Below are 24,729 nucleotides of genomic sequence, written 5' to 3' on the forward strand. Positions count from 1 at the left end.
ATGGTCCTGTCCAGGGCCAGGAGTTGAACTTGGTGATCCTTGTGGGTCTTTTCCGACTCAGGACATTCTGTAGATTCTATTCTATTTATTTTAATATGTTGCAGCTTTCTTCTGCATTTTTCAGACTTAAAAACATTACAGCATTGTCTGTGGAGAAGAACAGAACTGAGGGGTCATTGAGTTGTCCTCCATGTTAGTGCAAGGAAAGTCTTTCCTATAGCCTGTGGGATTTTTTTTATTAGTTTGTGCTATCACAGGTTTTATTTCTACCTTAGCTGTGTCTCTTCCAATAAGTATGAAAGTCTACTGGCTCATACCAGACCACTGCATGAGTTCAGGACTGGAGCAGTGTTTCTCACATGGCACCTGAGCCTCCACACAAATTTATTCTGCAGAGTTGGGTTTTTTTTCAATTTTAATCTTCAAGCTACACCTGATAAAAAATTCATCATTTTAAAGCTGTAAAAACAGGTTCACTATGTTTTGGTTTATTTTTAACATACTCATTTTGTTCAAAGTTTTCTGTCTACTACATCCATAGACCTTCCAGGAAAACACTGTTTTGAAAGGAAGGGAGTAATTGTAAACAGTCCTGCGAGGCTGGAATCAGCAGCACTATGAGGATTAGTAATCTACTCAAGCCAGGAATTTTAGCGCAGGTTTCCAGTATTTACAAATTTCCCCCTATTTCTGTAGGGTTCCATTTCAGGATTCTTCAGCCAGCGCATTCTTGCATTTTCCACTTTTTCTCCATGTTCCCATCTGCTGCAGCCCTAAATCCATGTTTATATCTACCTTAGGTTGGTGTTGACAGGCATTTTAAAGACAATATATACAACATCCACACTGCTGAGATCTGGTTATAACTGTTACAGGGAGAAAAGATACGTCTCCATTACTGGCTCCCTTAAACTTTCAATAACATGTTAAATTAAAAAAAAAAGGAAGAAAAAAAGAGGAAAAAAATGGAGAGAGGAGAGGAGAGGAGAGGAGAGGAGAGGAGAGGAGAGGAGAGGAGAGGAGAGGAGAGGAGAGGAGAGGAGAGGAGAGGAGAGGAGAGGAGAGGAGAGGAGAGGAGAGGAGAGGAGAGGAGAGGAGAGGAGAGGAGAGGAGAGGAGAGGAGAGGAGAGGAGAGGAGAGGAGTAGAATAGAATGCTTAGGCCCCTAATGCCATTAATGCAAAAACAAAACTTAACCCTCTTCTCCTCCCTAGGGTACCCAAAACCTGATGAAAGGTAGCACCAAAGTGATCTGAATACCAAATGAATCTCACAATGCCAGAATCTTTAGTTCTTTGGTGCCCAGCTACAACCATTCAGGCCCTGATTCAGCCCATACAACTTGGCAGCTGTCATGAGACCCATGGTGTGGGAGTTGGTCATAGAGTCATGGAATCATTTAGGTTGGAAGAGATGTCTATGATCAAGTCCAGCCATTAACCTAACACTGCCAACTCCACCACCAAGCCATGTCCCTAAGTCCCTAAGAAGGGGCCACACCTACTTGTCTTTTAAATACCTCCAGGGATGGTGACACTTCCTGGGCAGCCTTTTCTGGTTATTGACATCCCTTTCAGTCCCCTTTGTTTCCTTTGAGAGTCAGTGGAATGAACAGGACTTCAGAAGAGGGCATTTCAGTTCACTTCAGCACCACATCACCCCTGCTCTGTGAGTAGCAGAAAAGGTTACGGTGCTGTTGGTGAGCATCAGTTTTGGAGTTGCCACCTACTAATTTAAGATTACAGGTGTCAAAATCCCCTGGAAAAAGAGCAGTAAGTGCTACAAGGCTTTACACTCAATATTAGCTGGCAAACTTGAGAACAACAATCCATATGACAGAAAAGGTGTGGGTAGATCAGCCACGGGAGGGGGGTGATTTGTGGACTCCAGAGACTGGGCTGCATGTTGTGACAGACAGTTTGTGCTAGCAGGCAGGAAGGCACTCATTTTCAGCCCAAAACCATGGGCTTCATAATGGCGGGTAAAATATTACCCCCAACATTGGTGGTCAGGTTGTGCCAGGTTTGTGGCAGTGTGTCAGCTAGCACATTTCCAACAGTGCAGGTAAGAAATTGTGAGAAAGGGCTAAAATCCCCCAGCAATGGCTTTTCACGTGTGTTTCTTCTTAAGACTCAAACCTCATTCTTTTTCTCTCATGGCCAAGGTGATTCTACATTCTTCAGGGGAAAACTAGAGTGCCATGACCTTTAGGGTGAGCTATGCATGAAACAAGGCTTGTGGCACTGAAGATTCTGACTCTCCAACTCAGCACCTTGAATTTCCCAATATATTACCTGACTGGCTGTCCTTCTGCTTCAACTCTTCTCTTTCTCTCCCCAGCTTGGGGAAAGATTTTTAAGTAATGTTTCAGGAAATAGAAAAGAAAAATGTGTCTTCTTTCCTTATGCTGCCCCATCTCCCAAGCACCTCCCCCTCCAGACTGAGGCAATTTGCATTTAACACAAACCACTTAATTTCCACATGAACTTCAGTCCATGTGTAAGTTTTCTAGGTGACAATTTTATTGGGGAAAATGCTGTTTAGGTTGTGTGTGTAAAGTAAATGGCTTATAAATATTTAAAAAAAAAGGTTAATTTTTAATTGTGCAATAAAATTGTGAAATAATCCTCTCAATTCCTTTCCAGCGTCTGACTTGACACCTGCTGATTTTAAGAGCATACCGTTGTTTCTTCAGATGTGAACAAAAAGAAAGAGGTTGTGAGCTGTTTTGCTTTCAGCTTTAAGCTTTTTATTACTTTTTAATTTTTGTATTGTCATTCCCTTTAAGTTGGTTTATTCCTCCAGCCCTGGTTCAGTCAGACACATTAGTACCAGGCTGTCCCCACTGAAGACAGGTGAGTCATCACCTGCTCTGAGTTAATCATGTTTATCTGCTTTACTTGACCTTGACCTTCTTCCTGCTGTTGTCTCTCTGTAATGAAAGCCAAAACTTTGGCAGATGGGGGCAGTTTATTCAGTTCCTGTTTAAGTATGACAACAAGCAGATGGATCCTCTGCGATGGATGACAGCTCACCACCAGCATGGCAGCAAATCGAACAGGTTAGTATTGCAAAGGCTTTATGTGCTCTGTGGCAGCATGGATTTTACATTATATAGGAGTCCTCCTGATAATGGAAAAAAAAAAAAAACTAACCAAAAACCAGAAGCCTTCACTTTTCTATTACTTAACCCTTGGTGATGGGTTTTTCAGGTGCTCAGAGCTGGAACTGCCCCTCAGCTAATGTATCTTTAAGCACTAATAGGCAGAACCATGGGGTTACAGCTCTCTTCTTCCTGCTTCCTTCCTACTTGGTGGCCTACAGCCTCTCTGCAGACATTCATTATCAAGAAAGGAGATTGGGGCAAGAATGGGAAGAAAGGTCAGCTGCATAATTCTTTGTGGTTTGTTTTGGTCTTCTTTTAAACCAGAATTCAAAGTAAATTCAACTATAAAAGTGTGTTTGCCGGGGATGACAACACAGAATTTACATTCATAGGGACATCATAAAAAATTGGATGTCCCTGGATGTAGGACATAGAGCCTCTCTCAAAAATTGGATAGAATATGAAGAAAAATAGTGTAAGTGGGGAAGCTAGCTGAATTTTTTGGGTGTTTTTGGACAATCGCAGAATGAAGTAGGTTTTTTTGGAGTACGTGAATGGGCTGCGAGTCCAACAGGAGTTAGAAAAAGAGGGCTTTGGATTCTTTATCAGGAACATAAATACTTGGAAAAGCATATATACATATAAGTGGTTGGGAAAAGAATTGACAGAAAAGGAAGATGAAGGACTGGAAATGTACAAATGGGAGTTTTATAAGTTCAACTCTGTCATTACAGAGAAAAAGAAAACCTGCAGGTGTAACTCCCTTAAGTTCCCTGACTTTGCAGCAAGGCAAAGCTGGCTTGCACTGGGAAATGAATGATTGAGCAGGTGCAGGAAGTGAATGGCATTAACTGTGTAAATAGCAGCCACTTTTCAATAATCAGGCTCCCAGAAGGGATCCTCTGTCTATGCCATTTCCATATTACTCGCAACCCTTCCAATCCATCCACCTCTGACAAATCAGAAATAAAGAACAGTGCTTCCTTTAGAATTTATGTTGGCTATTAATACTCTAGGACAGGTGCAGCAGGGCAGATTACAGTGTGTTCAGCCTGGACTCAAAAGTTACATTTCATCAGAAGGAGGAAGTTGAGTTCCCAAGATTAAAGTAGTGATCAGGCATTCCATACCTACTCTCCTCCAGGCTCTCTCTCTCTGTCGGTGTGCTGTCTGGTGGTCTTTGTGTAACTACATTCATCTTCAAGCTGTTTTAAAAGAGGAGTTAGCTGGTAACTGGGAGGGACAGACAGATGTGGGATGTGTGTGTGCTTGGTGCCTCGGGGTATATTATGCTGCTCAAGAGCCAGGTGTGAGGATGGAGATGTTGATGAGAATTCTGCCACACATTTAGCCATTCAAGTGGCGTGAAAGAGGGTTTTATATCTCCCTAATTTGCCTCTTGAGTTTCCATTTCAGGTTTCCACAGACCAAATCTGATTACAGTTTCTTCATTTTCCTGCCACAGAGCAGCACAGTCTACAATTTCCCTCCTTTCTCCCCTGCCCAAATTATACCTAAAGAATAATGTTGCATGATGGTGGTATGAGTCACATGCTCTACCTTGACTTGTATGGTAAGGTACCCAGAGCCAGTGTGCAAAATGAAAATAAAAACCTCATTCACCTGTCAAAGTGTGGATTTCATAACCCAGATGCTGGGGTGTCCTAAAACCTTGAGCCTCAGTAATTTTGTGTTGCAGCATAAATAAAAGCATAGCTTATTCACAGCAAAGCCTAGAAGGGGGTGTCAGTTGAACAAACCCAAGTACTGCCTGTGGTGAAACCACAGGTATCAGCCGGTCAATGAATATCAGTCCTTTTATATGAGGAAAAAAAAATAGCATAGCATTCTGCTGACATTTACCCCCTAGTCTGGCTCCAGACTGGCAATTTCAGGTGATAAATGGCAACAACCCCTCAGAGGTCTTGTTCCAAGCTTTTGCTGATGCAGCTCCTTTAGTTTATGCTGGTTTCTGATTTTGAAGGTTAATTTTGCAATTATAACTGCTGTACACATTTTGCTAAACAAAAGCCACTCTTTTGAAGTGGCCACCAGAGAGAAGATTGAACAACTCTAATGGGTTCAATTCATCCTGTGCTTCAGGGCATAACAACATTTCTTAGAAGCAATTGTTCCTCTTTTCTGAACTTCACAGGGAAGTGTGAGAATCACAGTTGCCTTTTCTTTATCATGCCCTTGGAGTTGTCTTGCACTGGAGAACTCCCATGTATTTCTTGTTGAGAAGAGCTCTTTTGCATTGTTTTCAGAGAGCAGCCCATCTGTTACAGCCCTGTTAGTCTCATCACTGCTCCTAGAGAGACCCAAGTCCTTGTCCTTTTTTTCACCTGGTTACTCTCTCATTTCTGAGGGAGCACATGTGCATACCCACACGTCTGCTTATTACACATCTTCTCAGGTTGGGCAATGTGTGCAACAAGTAGGAAACCTTTACTTAGGTTTGTGGTAAAGAAATTGGGAGATCTGTACTACTGCTGTATCTTACTGATGTGCTGATTTGTAGTGATCTGGAGGAAGTTTGTGAAGTTGGGTTTGTCCATCAGGATTGCCTGGAAAAACCGTAACGGAATCTTAAAGGAACAAAGCAACATCAAAGCATTCACAGGCAAACCACTGATTGAGACTGCAGACTCATCATAGGTGTGTGTCTGTCAGTCCTCAAAGGGTCAGCTAAAGGAAGCATAGATGACATGCTCCCTGAACACAAATCAGTCAGCTCAGTTCCAAAATAACAGTCATAGTAGTGTATAAGCATCACACTCAGAGGGCTGCCACAATGCTCCATCAAACAGCAGAGACAGCTTTCAAGGACCAGAAATGTCACTTTGTACTGACAGCATTTATTTATTCCTCTATTAAAATTTTTTTGACTCGAACACTGCCTATTCTCAAGCCTTAAGCAGTATTCTTCCTTGGAACTCATTTGTTTTAGTGACACTGTCTTCAGCCTTTCTTCACTTCTCTTTGTGTTTTCCCATTATGCAGTGTCTGCTCAGGTGGCGAGACTGTGTGTTCTCATTTGGGTAAGCTGCAAGCCTACAAACCACAGGACATTTCAAGCTGGGGACAACTCTCATGGCAAATTCCGCCTTGCCCTGTGTGCTACTGCACTCACAGAGGTGGTTTTTGCACAGTGTCCCTCTGAGGTGCTGCTGGCTGGAAGACAGTGTGGGAAACCTTGGGTTATTTCAGTGACACTCCATGGTTTCCCTGGGATTTCTAGGAAGGGAGAGAGCAGTGGCACAAACCTGTGTCACTGTGTTCCCATACACTGAACCCATTAACACAGCAGCGTGATGCTTTTTTCTGCAGCACAGATGCGGGGTTTGGTACCATACATTGAAGCAGTTCATGGATCAGAGCTTCTCTGTCTGGGAATTGCCTTGCTGTAGGAACATCTGCCTATGTGTAGTCTGGTTTAATTTCATTGTATTCCCCCTGCAGTGGGGAAGTTTTTTGGAAACAGTCCACCTGTTCTGTTCATTGCAGCTGAGTGTGAGGCATAGGACTTTAACTTCAAACATCCTTTAAAATAACAAGATGCTTAATTTTCAGCTGGAGCCTTTAAAAGTCCTTCTGCTGCTGTGCTACAGCTACTCCCCTCAGCTACAATTCAGCACAGCAGAAACCCAGCAGTTTATCTGCCCTTTCCCAGCACACTGAGGAGCTGTCACAGCCCTGACCCTGAGCTGGATGACTGCTTTCTTCACATCTCTGGCTGTCAGGAAAGGCGGGAACTGGGAGCTGGAGGCCCCTTTCAACTCAGTGTCTCGAGTTTTGTGGTTATTTATCACACCCGAATCTTTGTGAAATTTCTGTTTCATGAGAAACAGATTTAAGTCAGATGGTTCATTGGTTTGATTAAGAAAAGTGATTCATATGGCAGGGAAACCATGTAAGTCAAAGATTTTTAACCCTGTTATGTGGGAAAAAAAATTGAATGGGATTCTACTGCAGATTCCAGATTCCAGCAGTCAATGCAGTTTGCTTTACAAGCTTTTGCAAAGCTGAAAGCACAGGAACTGGAGCATTTGGTTATTGACAGGGAAAATATTTCAGCCTGTCACATCTCTGCCTGACTTTGACTAGAAGAGAGAGGTGCAGGGCTGTGTATGTTCATGTGTTGTGACAAGATGAGACAGGCATGACTGGGTCTCTCCTTTTGGGGAAGAGATGCCATGCTAAATTTTCCAAGAAGCAGTGGCCTGTTGACTGCCAAGATTGGAGGTACTGTGGAGGGGGATTTTGTAGGTACTTTCATTCCTGTAGCTATCCCAACTGCAGAGTTCAGATGGGATCAAGACAAGAGGGATCAAAACAAGAAGCAAATGCTGAAACCCTGTGCTAAAGGGTGTAATATTTTGTGTCCTCTGAACATTCATCCTTTGTACAGAGTCCTTGATGTAGGAAAGAGGGCTTAGCCCATTATAGAGCTGAGTTATCTGAAGCAGGTTGAAGTTGTGGTTGCAAACCGTGAGGGTGGTGAGATGCTGGAACACGCTGCACAGAGAAGCTGTGGATGCTTCATCACTGGAAGTCTTCAGGGCCAGTGTAGATGGGGCTTTCAGCAACCTGATCTAGTGGAAGGTGTCCCAAACCATGGCAGGGGGATTTGAACTAGATCTAAACACCTTTTAAGCTCCTTTCCAACCTGAACAATTATTTGATTCATTTAAACTCATCCAACCATAGAGAAATTCCTGCAGCTCTCACCCATCACTGCCCTACTCTGCCCAAGCACCTGCCTGAATTTGTTCTCTGTTGGCACCTCAGTCCCTCCTCTTTCTGGGAGTTCAGCAAGCCCAGGCACTCCCCCGCTCTTTTAAGTGCTCTCCCTGCACACCAGCTCTCCTGCCCTTGTCTCTCTTAGCTGTGCTCTGTTCCTATCACTATGTAAAGCAGTCCATATTGCCATGACCTGAGGCTTCTGGTCATACACAGGCAATATTTTATTATGTAATGCCTGAAAACCCTTAAACAATACAAAACTTGACTGCTTTGCTTTGGGAGACAGTTGACAGGAGAGGCAATAGCCTGAAAGAATGACCATGGCTGTAGCTCCTAGGTGAGTGAGTTCACACCCGCCTCTGTTCTGTGCTGTGTTATTTGGGACTGCAGTTCTGCTTGGCACCATTAAAGATGTCAAGCTGCACAGTCCAGTGTCAGAGGCTCAACCAGGCATACTTTAAAGTGCAGAGAAATCATGCAGCACAAAACTGCTTATAATTTACCTGCCTCACAGCTGAAAGGCAGTGGGTAACAGCTCAGACCATTGTGCATAGCAAGTGATTCAGGAAAGCCAATTGCATGGCTGTGGGGCTGATGAAAAATAAAAAGGTTTTGTACTGAATGGGCCAGACATGCACTTCCAGGTCTCTGTTTCCCCATGCCATGGCACACAGAGCTGCTCAGGTCTGCACCAGTAGAAGGGCAAACACAATCACTGCTAGAGTGCCACAGGTCTGCAAAGGGGAAATATCCTATTTAATTCACAGATAGTGTTGGCAGACAGGGCCACCCTGTTTGCTTTTGGAGTGGTGTGTATATGGGCTGGCATTGCCCTCTGCTGGCTGCTGCCCTGAGTGGGTGATGATGGGCACTCAGGGAGACTTTGCCATCTTTCTTGACCTGCTCTTCAGTCTCTCCTTCCCTTTTTATGATACATAGCCCAAGAGCAGTTGTGCTTTCCTGCTCTTCTGGTGGCAGCTGGGCAGGGTGCAACTTCACCCCTTTGTATATGACACCTTTTCCCGCTTTTCTTCTGTGGGGGTAGTTGTAGCCTTTTCTTCCTCTTCTCTGTCTCAATACAAAAGTTATTGCCCCTCTGTGTAAGGAACATCATTGGTACTGTGATAGAAACTGTGTGGAAATGCTAGCAAGTGTTTTTAATAAGTCATGTAACAAATTTTAAGCATTGCAGTGTAAAATGCTGGATGAACAGGGCAGAAACCCTTTGGAGGGAAAGAATCAGGAAGCTGAAAGATTTTCCTGTTTTACTTACTTACCATGTACTGATTAATGACTTTTTCTGCCCTTTCCTAAGTTCCTGGGACACTATTCCCTGACAGGCACAAGCTCATTGCCTTTAGAGGCACCACATTAAATAAGAACAAAGCTCACATCCCCAACAATCCTAAGAAGAGTCTTTAGTACTTTTTCCACATTACATTTCAAGCATTGCATTTTGCTGTTTCTGCACTGCTCTCAGCTTAGCTTCCCTTCCATGGTTGCCTGTGTGACGAGGGATGCCTGAAGATGGGAGATTCCTCTCATGCTGAGCGAGAATGAGCAGTGTTATTTTGCACTTGCAAAGATGCTTGGCAACAACAAAAATATAGATGGTAAATCACGTAGAACTTGAGAAGCTGCTGCCCTGAAACTTTACTCTGAAGGGTCGTCAGTGGAGTGATGCTAATCTAGTCTGAAAACAGCTGTTCCTTGGGGAGCAGAAAATAATGCTGTTGGGGAAATCATGAGTCTGATGAGTTTTTTTTATCGGTAACTTTATTTGCCTGTTTTACATTTGGGGTTTTTTTTTTTCTCAGCAGAGAACACAGTTTCATCTGGAGTCACATTTCAGTGCACACTTATGATATGTGTTGCTATGTGCACTGAGAGCAAGAGGCAGAAGGAGGGAAAACAAGTTATGGTTAATTATAGCCACAGTTCCACCACTAGAGACTCCTGGAAAGTATCAGTCACCTTCCTGACTACCTCATAGCAGTCACAACTGGTTTAACAACTCAGGCAAGGTGAAAGTCTGTATCAGGTAACGAAATCTCTGAGAACTCATTGGAAACACTTGGAAGAGGGTCAGTAATATGTCAGACTGACATTATTGTTGGAGATAAGGTTAACCAAGAGACATCCTTAGCAAAGGACCCAAGGACTGAACATCTGTTCCTCTGGAAGCATGAGTCTGCTTTCTCTCAAATAACTGGTGGCTTGGGAAGCCCAGCCTGGAGCACAGGGGTGGCGAAATGAGCTTCTGAGCTTTTGTGCTTGTGCAGGACAGTTCACAGGGCACAATGCTTCCTTCACTTCCTGTGTACTCAGGCCAGAGGACAGAAGTTCTGACTTTAATGTCTTTGGAAGTTGTCCCCACCATGGGGTGGCAATCCCATACTTCACCTTTGGACAGTTCTGTGCCAAGATGAGGGAGGATGTTTCTGGGATGAGGTAATCAGGGGAGTTTGTGCTGCTGCTTCTTGTAGTGGAGCAAAGGGAGAAGACTAAGTTTTGCCAGCCAAGTCCTTTGAGAACCAGTAGCCTGAAGCCTTTTTTTGTGGGAATAAGGAAGTACTTAGAAATGGGGTTCAGGATGTGCTGGCCATGGAAGATTTTGCAGAGCTTGTCTCAGTTTCTTGTCTCTGAAAGAGAAAAGGGGATCAGGTTTGGTCCCTCTGCCTGTCAGTCTGTACCTGGTGGCACAGGGAGAGCACACCTCTCCAGATCAGGATGTCCCAAACTGTTTATATAATTTACATCTTGGTTGGTTGGATTATCTGCAGACACCATAAAGCCACAGGTATTTTAGGCAGTTATTGCCGCGTGTTTTACAGGTTATTGTGGAAATGCTCTCAGGGAAACTGAGCCATTCAGGATTTTCAACTAGCCAAATGAACTAATTCCTATCTCCACAGCCAGGCCAAATAAGACTATATATAGCACAGATGGGTCTGCTTGTACAATTGACAGAAACTTTACACGTGATTGAAAGACAAGAGTTCTGCAGTGGGCTTGGCTAAAGGGCGTATAAGACTGGGAATGTAAATATGCTTTGTGCTGCTCTCTAGTGACTTGCATGCCTGGAGTAAGTAAGCTAAGACAGACTGTGAATCCAAATTGCAATTGTTGTTCCTGGATAATTCTGCAGGTGGCCCAGTGTAATAAATGTTTTATCTCAGACCCAGTTTGATTTCTCTGCCTGCCCAAAATTCGGTAGTCTTCTCAAAAGAGGAATGTTTAATTCTATGTGAAACTACCTGATGTTTTTAACTGAAGTTTCCACTTCATTTATCACGGTGGGCTCTCTATCCCTCTGTCCTAGGTGTGCACATCATTTCAAGATGACAAAGAAAAAGTTGTATTAGGAAGGCATGTCCTTTTGCTCCAAATGCTGTAGTGAAATATCACCTCCAGAAACATTGTAATTCAAGTAAGTGGCCTAAATGGGAATAGTTGTGAGAGTTTGATTTGCTTAAATCTGTCTTTGTGCCCATAATCTCAGATCCTAGCATTGCCCTTTCAAAATGCCAAATACAGCAGCTTGGATCATTAGCACACTTTGAATCCTCTTACTTGGGTTCTGCAAATGCGACTCTTGTCCTTTGGACAGACACTTTCATGCTGTGGGAGAACAGGGCAGGGAAGAGGGGATAATATTTAAAATACCATAGGACAATTCAGATCTCATGTACAGTGTTGTAACTCCTATGATACCTAATAGACCTATCCCAAGCTTAATTGACACGAAAAATTTGCTCAGGTGTGAGAGGTTTATCACTAAATGCCCAATTTTGAGTTGTATTTCTTCTCTAGCAGCCTAATTTTCCTCTGGGTAATTTCATACAGAAATCTTATTGAGGAGTAAGAGGAGGCAGAGCTCTGGGCAGCCTCCTTGTAGTTTGCACAGGCTGCCACAGAGTCATTTAGGCTGCACAACTGCCAAAATTGCAGGTAGATGTTTCATTGAGTTCTGTGGTAATCACAAACCCTCTTGGCCTCTGCTATCTGTTGTTAGTTCCTTCTGCTATCTGTTGTTAGTTCCTCTCTTAATATGGATTTTCTCTCAGTTTCATGGAGCAGTTTATAATCAAAGTTATGCTGATCTGTTGCCTCAGTTCTTGCCAGTAAATTGGTTTTTAACTGAAGGTATTGGGCTGTGGAAGTGGAAGGGCATTCATGGGCCTCTTGCAGAGATGACAGTAAGATAACACCGTAATGATTAAATGCATATGAGGAAAACAGAGGAGAAAGTTTTTTTGAGGAAAACTGGAAGTGTGTGTGAGGAAAAATCAGACAGAAAAAGAAGGAAGGACAACCGAATGGATGAAAGGAGTAGAAGCAGAAGTACAGAAATCAAGAAGCAGCAGTATGGGATGCCACAAAGAAGGCAAAAGAAGTGATCCAATAGAAGTAAAAGCAACATCAGGATGAGGTAGTAAGGTAGTAAAAAACAAATTCTAACATAGTTGAATGCCAAAGTGCTACCAGTCATTGTACATAACACTGAATGAATGTTGTGCTGTTTTCCATAGGTGTAACATACACTCTCCAGGGTGGATACTTCTAGCATCATTTTTTATCACATACCCTTAAATACTTCATTTTTTGTCTATAGAAAGCTTTGGGGGTTGTGGCTATTTAGGCTTTTGGCCAGCTCTGCTCACATCCCCACAAGCGAGTCTGATCCCTTGGTATGTATGTGATGGCTTGTATGTGTGTGTGGATGGAGGGAGAGCGTTTGCTCTGCTGCTGCCAGGTACTGTCCTGAAATGATTTGTTGTGTTAGCAAAGTACCTTGTAATGCACTGCTCGAGCCCAGAGAGATGTGGTGAAGTGACTTAAATCCAGATGGCAGCCAGTGAAGAGGAGTGTTCCCCCAGGCTGCTTTGGGGCCAGTCCAGTTGAATACCTTCACTGATGATCCAGACAGGGGATCAAGCATACCCTCAGTCATTTTAAAGAAGACATTTGGTTGGGTGAGAGTGTTGACCTACTGGAGGGTAGGAAGTTGTTGCAGGGGGATCTGGACAGATTGGATTGATGGGACAAGGCCACTTGTATGAGGTTCATCAAGGTGAAATGCCACATCCTGCACTTTGGTCACAACAACCCCGTGCAGTGCTACAAGCTAAGGGAAGAGTGGCTGGAAAGTTGCCCAGCAGGAAAGGACCTGGGGGTGCTGGTTGACAGCAGCAGAACATGAGCCAGATGTGCCCAGGGAGCCAAGAAGGCCAAAGACATCGTGGCCTGTATCAGCAGTAATGTGGCCAGCAGGACCAGGGCAGTGATTGTGCTGCTGTGCTCAACACTGGTGGGGTTGTACCTCCACCCTGTGTCCAGTGCTGGGCCCTTCACTGCAGGGACATTGAGGTGCTGGAGGGTGTCCAGAGAAGGGCAGTGGAAATGGTAAAGGGTCTAAAGCATAGGTTCTGGGAGGGGCATCGGAGAGAGCTGGGGTGTTTAGTCTGAAAAAAGGAGACTCGAGGGGGACCTGATCACTCTCCACAACTCCCTGAAAGGAGGCTGTAGCCGGGTGGCAGCTGGCTTCTTCTCCCAAGCAAGTAATGACAGGACAAGGGGAAGTGGCCTTGTACGGGGGAGGTTCAAGCTTAGGAAAATCAGGAAAAGTTCTGCACTGGAAGAGTGGTTAAGTATTGCAACATGCTCTCCAGGGAAGTGGTAGTGTCACCATCCCTGGAAGTGCTCAAAAAATGAGTAGATGTAGCACTTCACAATATGGTTTAGTTGGTGTGGTGATATTCAGTCAAAGGTTGAACTTCATGATTTTGGAGGGTTTTTTCTGGCCTTAATGATTCTATGATTATACATGCAAATAGAGAAGTCAAACTAATATTTTAGCTATACCCTTAGTTTTGAAAATCTACAGCTTTCCAATGTTTGAATTTGCAACCTTGATATTTTTAACATAGTCTTTTCTCTGTGATTGTGAACAATACTTTGCATTTCTGTAATGTGTTATGCCCAAGAATTTGATAGTGTTCTATAAACATTTTTTTGAGATTACTCATGACAGAGGCCTTTTGAATTAAGTAACAATTACTATTATTTCAGCTTTTGAAATGAATACATGTGGTGATACATACTTTACTGAGCATCAAACAGAAGCTTGGTAGATCAGAACAAAGAGCGTCTGAACTTCTACATCCTGATCTGTGTTTTGGCATTCATCCACACTTCTTTTATGGCTCAAAAAATCCTTTTTAAGATCACAGCATTGCTTTTGTGACTCTGCCTAAGCCTGTCTCTCATCCACAGAAAATCTGAACAAGATGTTCATTAACCAGTAGCATCTCCAGTCAGCCTGGGGTTCACTGCAAAGGGCCAGATGAATAGTTTATGAATAGTAAAATGGTTTGGAAAAGTTTGGATAATGGAAGTGATGTCTTTTGTATGAGCTATCTGAATTACTAATGACAGCATCATTAAATTCCTGTTAGCTGAGTTTAAATTTGATCTCGTTGAAATAATTTCTTATGTGTCCATCAGTAAAGGTCTTCTGCGCATCATGTTGCCTTTTGATTGAGCAGTCCCTGCCTGCTGGTAAGCTAATTACTTATATTTTCATCCTGCCTGGTAAACAGATCTCCACTTGTTCTTACCGCAGTTCACGCCTCGCTTGTTTTCTGGTAGACTGCTTTATTTCTGCTGTCAAGCTATGAAGGACTCTTGCTATAAAGGCAAGAAATAATAAGCATTAAAAAAAAGTGCAGACTGAAACTTTATAGTCCTTTGGCTCTGTGGAGACAAAATACTTCATTAATTCAGAACAAACAAATCTTCATTCTGCCTGCACTCACTCACCTTTTTGCTCTGTTCCTCTCACTATGGCCTCACATCTCACTTTTTCTGGTTCCAATTTCCGAAGAGGTATCTATAGTTTTTCCATTTCTAAATGCCGTCACAGAGCTTTTTCAGACCACTTTCCTCGGCTGTCTCCAAGCACAGATCTTTGTCCTGTCTAGACCTAGCCAGCTTGGGCATCAGGGGCCAGCTTGGGCCCAGGCATCCCTGGGCAGTGTTTGAAGCCCCTTTGAGGAGCCAGTGGTGATAGCAGCAGCAGCAAAAGGAACAAGGTTTCATGTCCTCTGCTTTTGGCTAGCGTGAATAATTGGGGTATGTGTCACCTCAGCCCCCAAACAACAGCAGTCCTGCAGCACAGTTAGAAACTGCTTTGCCCAAATTACTCCTCCCTCACACCTCCTCAGAAACAGACCTTTCTTGACATCCTGTCTCTTCCCTCCTCTTTGCACCCTCTATCATGTGAACTGGACTGATGGAAAGGCTGATGGTGTAAAGCAGCCTTTGCTGAAATAAAGGGTTCATTGAGGTGTAAAACCTGGTGTGAGGATCATATTTCTACCTACGAGCTTTGGAGTTCTGTCTTTTCCCTGCTCAGTGGTGAATGGCAGGAGGAGGTAATAGGAGCAGTGGGAAGCCCTGCTACTTTCATTAGGGGGAGAATGCTTACTGTGCAGTAAATTTCTCATATTTCCAGCTCATTCTGGAGCATGTTTGCCAAGATTTAAGAGTTATAGGCCTGTAAGTCAAATACCTTGCAAAATAGGTGTTATTATTCTCCCATTTTTCAGCTGAGCTTGTGAGTAGGCCTCCATATATCTTTGGGTCACTGCACAACACAGATTTCTTCCATGTTCTCTTCCTTATGTCAATTAAATTCCAGCAGGGAGGTGATGTATGAATGTTATTCATCAAAATAATCACATCCAGAACCTGTTGACAATGACAGAACTGGTGACAGTGCTTCAGCAGAAGTTGTGTCACAGATGAAGCCTGCCAGGAGGTCTCATCAGAACTTACTCTGGCTGTACCCAGCCTTTCCTACAGGCAGCTCTAGAGCTGCTTCATCACAGCAGCATCTATCAGATGAGACACATGACCCACACCCTGCCACTGGACTAGATGAGCGTTGTAGGTACCTTCCAAACTCTACGCTACTCTTCTCTGCTCTACCCTACCCTACCCCAGCCTACCTTACCCTACTTTTTTGTTGTGAGGGTGGTTGGCCACTGGAACAGACTGCCCAGGGATGTTTATAGAGTCTCTACCCTTTGAGATGTTCAAGACATCATCAAGCCTGGCCCTGAGTAACTTTTCTGCTCTGGTCTGGGCAGGAAGGCTGAACAAAACTGTTGCAGAGGCAACTTCCAAACTTAGCACTTCTGCCATTCTGTGCCTCTGTGGGTCATACGTAGCTCTTGGGCTGGGGTCTGGCTGCAGATTTCTTCCATGAAATGTGAAGCAACCTTAAAACTGATTTTATTTTCTTAGAAATGGGAGACAGCAGTGTTGTCCTTCAACACAAACTTCACTAGCTTTAGGTAGTAGTTCTGGGTTTTTAATGTTAGATGAAAGCTTATGGCCCAGCATAGGCACAGATCCACTGATTTTTAGTGAAAGCATTGAGGGGATTTTCTGTACTGTTATGGCTGGTGTGGAAATATCCATCTTCACTGCTGTGGTATGCTACTCTGAACTTTGTACCTGACACCAGGTCACATAAAGAGGGAAAATGCTCAGTCAGATCTTCTATATGCTCACTGGCTTTTTGGCAGGTTGTGAGCTGAAGGTCAAGTTAGTTCCTGCTGTACTCTCTGCTACTACCCCAAAACAGCACCACAGTTTTTTCTAGGTGCAGTGACTTTTTCAGATGCCTTTTAGCATTTTTCTACTGTACCAACTCTGAGACACCCAAGACAGGTAAAATGGTTTCATGACTCAGACACTTTGAAAATAAGTGCTTGCATTACCATAGGACTGTATTATCTTGTCTCCTCCGATAGCCTCCAGCCAACAAGAAGTACCACTTGGTCAGCTGTTTAAATTCTCCCTTTCAAGCCTACACTACCCAAAGTGAGTTGTTGAAAGATAGAAGAAGAAATGAGACACAGCCTGGTGCCTGCTGTTTTGGGGGGGATGTAGAGTGGGTTTCCTCCCAGCCTGTACACGTCCTGCTCTCCCAAGCAGTGGCCTGTGAGTGTTGATGCCATTATGCTGTCCCTAACCTGGGAATATGATGTTGTATGGACTCCCCAAGGCACTTCCAGGCCAGCATCCCAGCTGGGGATAGGCAGGTACAAGCATGTTCCAGCCAGATTCTTCCTTTACCCTCATCTGCAAATGCCAAGGGAACTGTGGGCTGTGCACAGGAGCAGCTCTTGCCCACACACACCTTCTGGGGCTTCCTTACAGAAGGGTTGGAGAGCAGGACTGAATATGTGTCCTGAAACAGGGGCTATGTTTCTTGACATCCAAGAAGGGCCATAGTCATCCCTCGGACATAAGAGTCTGAGCAGCACTTTTCTAGGGGATGGTATCCAAAAATGGCTGTCTGAAGTCAAACTTCTCAGGGTATGCTTAGGCATCAAAAAAGGGTGGGTTTTTTTAAAAGCAAATGTAGAATACTCAGTTTGATGTCTTCCCAAGCCAGGCATCAGAACAAAAAATAAGTGTTGAAATAACACCACGGTTTGTAAAGCTCTCTTACAGGCTGAAGTGAAAAAATAAATTGAGGTTAATAAGAGAAGTCAGCAAAGGAGGGAGGCAGGAAATTAAAGCTTACTGTTCTCAGCACCTATTTAGAGAAAAAAATTAATAGCATTTTGGTTTTGAAGCAAACATATTTCACAATGGTTCTTATCCACTATCAGCCACAGATATATTGCTTTGTCAGAAAGCTGGCAGGCATCAACACAAGGAGCCCAGATGGGAATGCAGAGATGGAAAAAAAAAAAGCAAAATGTATTCTGGTTTGGATCATAAGTATGTATAAGGTACTGCCCTAGTATCTAATTATAGGCTGTGCAGGAAATAACAGCTATTGTTAAGTTTTCTTGATAGTCCCATCTGCATGTCTTCTGTTGCTTTCAGCATCAATAGGTTGTTTAAGCTGCTGTTTTCTGTTGCCTCTGGCTGAATATACTCCAGACAGAATCAGCCCAACTATTTCAACTCCTTTGCAGAAGAGTAGGCGGAGGGAGGGGGGACAATCCTGGACCTGCACTTTGACAATTTAAAGAAAACATCTGCAGGATTTGGGGGTTTTTTTCAGGTTTGGGGTTTGGGTTATTTTCAGTCTGAATTTAAAGATACAGCCTTGTAAAGCTGTTTATTATTTTTGACACCCGCAGTTACTGAAGCAGTCCTGCTTTTGACTGCAGTTTAATACCAAGAGAGGGCTCCCAGTATAACCATGGTCCTTGCTAGTGTGGAGACGAAAGCATGTTAATACCTGTAAACAAGCCAAAGATGGAGTTGTAAGCTCCCACTCCATAGTCTGTCCTCCTCTTGTCTCGAGTTTGGAGCCAGTCACTGGGCTCAGTTCTCACACTGACACCATCCAGTATCTCTGTGCTCCTCCTTGTCTGACTGCTGTGATCCTGCCTGTGCTGATCACGGTGGCTGACACTGAAGGGCTCCTTGCAGGCTCTGGTAGGGAGGTCAGTCTGACTCAAGACAGGTCAAAGTGTGGCTGTAGTCCCACCCTGATAGTTCAATAATTTTGGAAGGTTTCTTGACAAAACATGATGAACCTGGGAGAGTGCTTCTAGTGTGGAATCTGCAGAGAACTCTGAAAATAAATGAAAAATTTATATTCATTATTACAGGTTAGGAAATGTTGTTTATTTTATATTCCTTAAATAAATATGTCTAGAGGATGAAAATGTCTTTGGAGAGACAGTATAAAGAGTAAAGGAGCTGCTTTCTTCTTTTTATGGAGAGTAAGGGCCAGAGTACAGTGCTGGTAGCTGAATGTACAAAATGTCAAGCCACTGAGAGGGGAAAAGCGGTGGAGTACTCAGAGATGTAGATACACACCAAAAAAAAAAAAAAAAAAACCAAAACTGCTCAACTCTTTAATGATACACAAACTGAGGCAAATGCCTGGCCTGCAAGAAAATTCTTCATCCTTTTCTTGGCTCAAGCATTACTGAAAGAAGCTGGGCATTATTGTCCTGGATGATATGAGAATATGATATGTAAACAAATACGAGTGAAAACTTTGTTTCCAGTACTGTGCAGCGTCATGTTATTATAGAGCAGTATGTTTTCTTCAGCTCAAAAAGGCTTGTATGTGAAATACTCATGGCTATCAAAGGCAAATGCAATGGGGACTAGAAAGCCTGTTATCTAGAGTGCTTTGAAGGCAAGAAAAAGGTAACTTGTTTGATTGCCTATAAGTAAATATAAATTGCAAATTCTAAGAATTAGGTGAGGTGCAGTTTCTTATTTTCTATCAGCATCTGCTTTTTTTCTGCTTTCCTGAAGATAGATAGGATGAGGAATACAAGTAGCTGTTAAAGGGGAAAACGATAAGAATCATATGGCTTTTATACTGAATTCTGCATTAATTTGCCATATTATCAGATGGAGTTGCTCCTTTTGACAAAACCACCTGGGTTTTGATGTCAGGATCTGGTATGAAAATGCCACTTTATTTGAAAGCCCAATGGAGATCTTGTGTCTAGGAGCACCATTTGTGGCTCTGGAGCCAGGTCAGGGTCTGGGAGCAGCACCCCTATGCTGTGCTCCCTCAACTGAACACCCAGCTGAGTCTTTTTATTCAGCTGTCTTTGAAGTTTAGTTTAGTCTAGAGCCTGTCTGTGACTCTGGTGAGTAATTGCTTGTCAAACCTCTTTCTGCAGGGCTTCTTGTCTATCCTGTGTTAGGTTTCCTTCCCTGTCTGGAAAGAGGTGAAGGCTGCACACTTAGCAGATGACACAAATTGTTTCTGTAGGTCTCAGAACCTGCAACTAAGTGAGAGATTGAGTTTTCTAGACACCACTAGATGGTGCCTCCGGATCACTAATCCTAGGAAAACAGTGGTGCTAATCCAGGAAAACAAGCAGCTTCTTGGTCAGCAGGTTTAGGGAGGGGATTCTGCCCCTCTATTCCGCTCTGGTGAGACCCCACCTGTGGTGCTGCATCCAGCTCTGGGATTGCCAGCACAAGGAGGACATGGTCCTGTGGGATCTGGTCTAGAGGAAAGCAGTGAGGATAACCAGAGGGCTGGAGCACTTCTCCTGTGAGGATAGGCTGAGAGCTGTGATTGTTAAAACTGCAGCAGAGGAGGATCTGGGAGATATTGTAACAGCATTTCAGTACTGACAGGGCACAGGTAAAAAAGATGCAGACAAGTGTTTTGGGAGAAACTGTTGCAGCAGGACAAGAGACAATAATTTTAAACTAAAAGAGGGTAAATTTATAAAAGGAATACTTTTTTTTTACAGTGAAGGTGGTAAAACACTGCAATAGGTTGCTCAGAGAGGTGGATGGATGTCCCATCTCTGAAAACGTTCAAGGCCAGGTCGGATGGGGCTCTGAGCGTTTGAGCTTGTTGAAGATGTCCCTGTTCATAGCAAGGCAGGGCTGGACTAGATTACTTTTGAAGGTCCCTTCCAAACTCTTCTCTGATTCTGTGGAGGTGAGTGGGGTGAATTGCACAGCTGATGGCAGCACCAAAGGGCTTGGCCCTGCTTGGGCTGCACAGGCAGGCAGTGAGTGTGCACCTGGACATGCAGAGCTGTCCCTTGGATAGGCCAGTGAAAATTGCTTTCTTTTCTTCTTTAAAAGATGCTGAAACATTAAACCTCTGTTATGTGAGCTCCCCCAAAGAGGAAAAGATGCTTTAGAGAGAACTTTTGATTCTGTGTAAACTGTGAGGGTTTTTTCCTTTCAGCATAGAAGGAAATTCAGTAACTCATACTTGCAAGAAGACCATGCAATTAGGTGAATCGCGGGTGCAGAGGTGATCCCTGAATCCCATGGCCTGTTAGTGATCTGAAGGACTTAATTTATTCCATTAATAAGCCAAGTGTAGGGAGAAGCATATCCAAAAGAGTTGGGATACAGTTATGTTTGTAGTAACAATATTAGCTAAAACAAAGAAAGCAAAAAAATTAGGAGCATCACGTCCATCAGGGAAAAAAATTACTTCTGGGCAGCTTAAACATCACCCTACACATTTTTTAATTGTAAAATAATTTTCATTTCCTGGACCCATAGTCTTCCATCAAAGTACCAGTTTGGTCCATAAAAAATTCAAGGCCTAGAATATTTCTTGGTTAAAATAAATAATAAAATTGAGGTCAGAGTAGCCCACACTTGTGTCTTGGATGCTTATCACAAGTCTGAGTCTGACCTTCTGACTGTAGGGCCATAATGAGTTTACTTTTCTACAGTCACTGTCCCCTTCTCCTCTGTGGCAGCATTGCCAGCTCGTGTCGTGTTTGGTAGTGGAGGTAGCAGGGATGTGGAAGAGTGTGGGAGTGGATGGAGGCCCAGGAGGGGAAAAGTTTCATTGTGCTCTGCTTTGCTGTTCATATCAGGTCTGTGCCTGCCTGAGGACTGCTGTAATGTCAGAAATCTCTCTTAAATGCTCAAGGACAGATTCTGGCTTGTGTAAGTCTAGGGTTACCTACACCAGTGAGTACATTCAAAGATAAGGAATAAAGCCAGAATGGGGCCTGCCATTTGTCTGACAAATACATCTGCAAAATAGGTATGAATTTGACCATGTTTTCACTGCACCATGGCTCAGCCCTGTTCTTGATCTTGACCTATTTTCCTTCTCCTTTTTCTCTGGTGCTTACTCTCCTGCTATCGTAGTCATGCTGCTAAAGCAAACGTGTGTTCTGCTGGGGGATGAAAGCCTCTGTTCCAGACACGTCATGCTCTGCCACTGTGTTTCAGTTCTGTGGTTTATGCCAAGGCTGGTGGGGAGGAGAAGCCATGTCTAGAAGCCCTTGAGGGAAGGGTGTGCTCTTCCGTGCAGTACACATGCAAAGACAGGATGTTGCTATGTTTAGCTTGGATTCCTCTTAGCAATAAAACACTTTCCGTAAAATATCTTGTGCAAACTTCAGGTGGAATGTTGAAAACCCATCCACAATACTGTGATTCCACTACAGAACATAGTGAAAGATCAATTTACTGTGTAGCATGGTGGGAACATCTATGATGTGAAAATGCATAAAGCTCTGAAAACCAATTGGTTTGGGTAGTGAGCAGCAATCTAGCAATTAACAAGTCAGTAAAATGATAACCTGTAAAACAGTAGTGCTGTCACCTCTTATTAAGTGTGAATGCTTTTATTTCATCAGTCTATGTTGCCTACATTTCCAAAAGGATAATTGGTGGTGGAGGAGGTCGGGAAAGTTCAGAAAATGTTTGAAGTTTATTCAGGAAAGTGTATGTAGCAAAATCCATGCTTAGTAAGCTTGTATGAAAAAGGATTAATGTGCTGTTGGAATCTGCAAGGTGATGAGTCCACTGCTAGATGGCTCTCTAACCCAAGAAAAAATTATGATGCACAGTGGTTGGCACCTGAAGTGAGACAAAATCTGGCTAAAAATCGAGTTCCAGCTCCCAACAGTGAGGATAATTGGTTAATGGGGTGACTAATTGCAGGGAGGGCATGAGGTCTGTGACTTAAATATTGACTAAAATCCTGGCTCTCACTCTCAAAGTGCTTTGCATCCCAAAGACTGGGCTTGGGCTGGATGCAGAGATTTCCAGACATTTTAGGTCTGCTCTGCAGAGGGTGAACTTCAGCCTCTGAAATAAAGCAATTCTAAAGAGCAACTTCAGAGTTGGTAAGAAGTGTGGTTGTGTAGGAACTGAGTAGGAGTAAGGGATTGTGTGACATGGATGAGGCTGAGATAAATGAAGTTTTGCACGGCGACACCAGTCACTAAAACATGCGCACAGTGGTGTTCCCTGGAGTTGAGTATTGCAGAAAAGGCTGTGCAAGGTTTCTGCTGTGCCTTGTTGCCTGTGCAATGGCATCCCCCAGCTGTTGGAGGTCAGCTTAAAATTTCCACTCTGGATTACAGGCCTACGCTATCTCTGGCTCTGGTCTTTCACAGAACATGAAGTACCAAAGGGAGCTGCTCTCATCTGTGGTCTGATATGTCATTACAGGTTGTCACTATTCTGTCTCCATTGCAGTGGCAAGTAAGATTTTGTGAGCTCACTGGTTTGGATACCTATTTGTGTAGGACACATTGTGTAGGACACATTTCTCCATACACCTCAAGGGCTGAGTTGATGCTCAGTCCCACATGACTGTAGTCAGAGGTTTGTTTTCACCCACATTCCTTTCCTTTCTGGAGTTCAGAGCTCCTTGCCTCAGATACACATTTGTAGCTGAGTTTGCACACCTGTGGTTATAAATAAATGGAATGGCATATCCCAGAGAGACTGTATTGGCTTGCAAAGAGGGGTGGGATTTACTGATCAGGTTTTGTTGTACTGCTGTTTTCATCAGACTAGAAATGGAGGGTTTCTCATGCAGAGTTATGGTGGTTTTTGGAAAAATCAGCTGGAATGAAAGGAAGCCATCTCAGTCTACGCCACATGGAGGGATATCATCTGGGGTTCCCTAAAAATTGTCTTCTCAGCTCTGCTGACAGGACTTCTGAGCAATTGCCTGCAGAGCAGAGCTCAGTCTGGCTTGCTCAGAGTCCTCCTGTGTTTCTCCAGCCCATTACTCTCTGTGTTACTCTCTGTGGCTAAACCAGAAAACTTTTTTCAAGAGCTTTGAGGTCTAATGAATGTAGGATGTTACTCTGAAGAGCAACAAGTTCAGAGAGGAATGGAAGGGATGACTGTGATAGGTGCAGGTTCTGCTTTGGATGATGGAGTGATGGAGCCCTCAGGGTTGCATGGTGCTCCCATCAAATAGGACCCTATAATTGTTGCAGGACAGCTCTGCTCTGCTGTCAGGAGCAAGTGATATGATACTTGCAGACTTTAAAATTCCTACTCACAAAATAACCTCTGAAGAATTTCCTTTGCTGGTGTACCACCTTGACTGCCCCCTCATGTAATTTTCAGAGACCTGAGCAGTTTCTCCAGCTGCTGACAGCTAGAAGAGCTCAGCTGTTGGAATTCCTTGAGACATAGCAAAGATATGCAGCTGTCTGCTGAAGCTGGTCTGACGGCTGGTTGGAGTCTTTGGAGAACTCCTGGCCCTTCAGTTAAGCATAAGTGATGACAGAAGACCTATTGGGATGCAGTAACCACTACATTAAATGGATTTTTCTCTGGTGCATCCTGCAGAATAATGGATACAATGACCAGACACCTGAGATGTGAACTTCATTGCTTCCTCCTGATGATGCTTGCCAATAGTATCTTGGGCTGCATCTGAAGAGGTGCAGCTCACAGGTGGAGGGAGGGGATCTGCCCCTCTGCTTTGCTCTGGTGACACCCCAGAGTGCTGCATCCAAATTTAGAAGGACATGGACCTGCTCAAATGAGCCCAAAGGCCATGAAGATGGTCAGGGGGATGGAACACCTCTCCTATGAGGAAAGGCTGAGAGAATTGCAGTTGTTAGCCTGGAGAAGAGAAGGGTCCAGGGAGAATTTACAGCACCTTACTGTACCTAAAGGGAACTACAAGAGAGCTGAAAAGGAACCTTTTAGAATGGCAGGAGAAGGAGGTAGGAAAAGGACAAATGGCTTTAAACTGAAACAAGGTTGTTTTAGATTAGATATTAGGATGAAATTCTTTACTGTGAGGGTGCAGAGGCACTGGAACATGTTGTCCAGAGAAGTTGTCAATGCCACACCCCTGGAAGTGTTGGACTGGATTTTAAGCAATCTGGTCTAGTGTAAGGTGTGCTCATGGAAAGGAGATTGGAGCCAGATCAGCTTTAAGGTCCCTTCCAACCTAAACCATTCTGTGATGGTTTCAAATTTGCCTCAATTATGTCTCTTAGCCTCTCTAGCTTCCAGATGATGTAAGCTTTATCTATTTTCTCCCAGGAGTATACAGTGGATTTTTTTTTTGTTATATTTAAATACCACACACACTCTCTCTCCACTGAGTTTATG

At 43.6% G+C, this 24,729-nt stretch overlaps 1 protein-coding gene across 1 annotated transcript in view; it reads left to right on the top strand.

Annotated features, from left to right (window-relative positions):
- The first annotated feature begins 1,085 nt into the window (after positions 1-1,085).
- SYN3 (synapsin III) overlaps positions 1,086-24,729 on the top strand; it is a 245,530-nt gene continuing 221,886 nt past the window's right edge. The window contains exon 1 of the mRNA XM_038155135.1: positions 1,086-3,060. The gene's annotated coding sequence lies outside the window, so the exon portion shown is untranslated. The remainder of the gene's footprint in view (positions 3,061-24,729) is intronic.

The sequence above is a fragment of the Motacilla alba genome, chromosome 1A (assembly GCF_015832195.1).
Source record: "Motacilla alba alba isolate MOTALB_02 chromosome 1A, Motacilla_alba_V1.0_pri, whole genome shotgun sequence".
NCBI classification, from domain to species: Eukaryota; Metazoa; Chordata; class Aves; order Passeriformes; family Motacillidae; genus Motacilla; species Motacilla alba.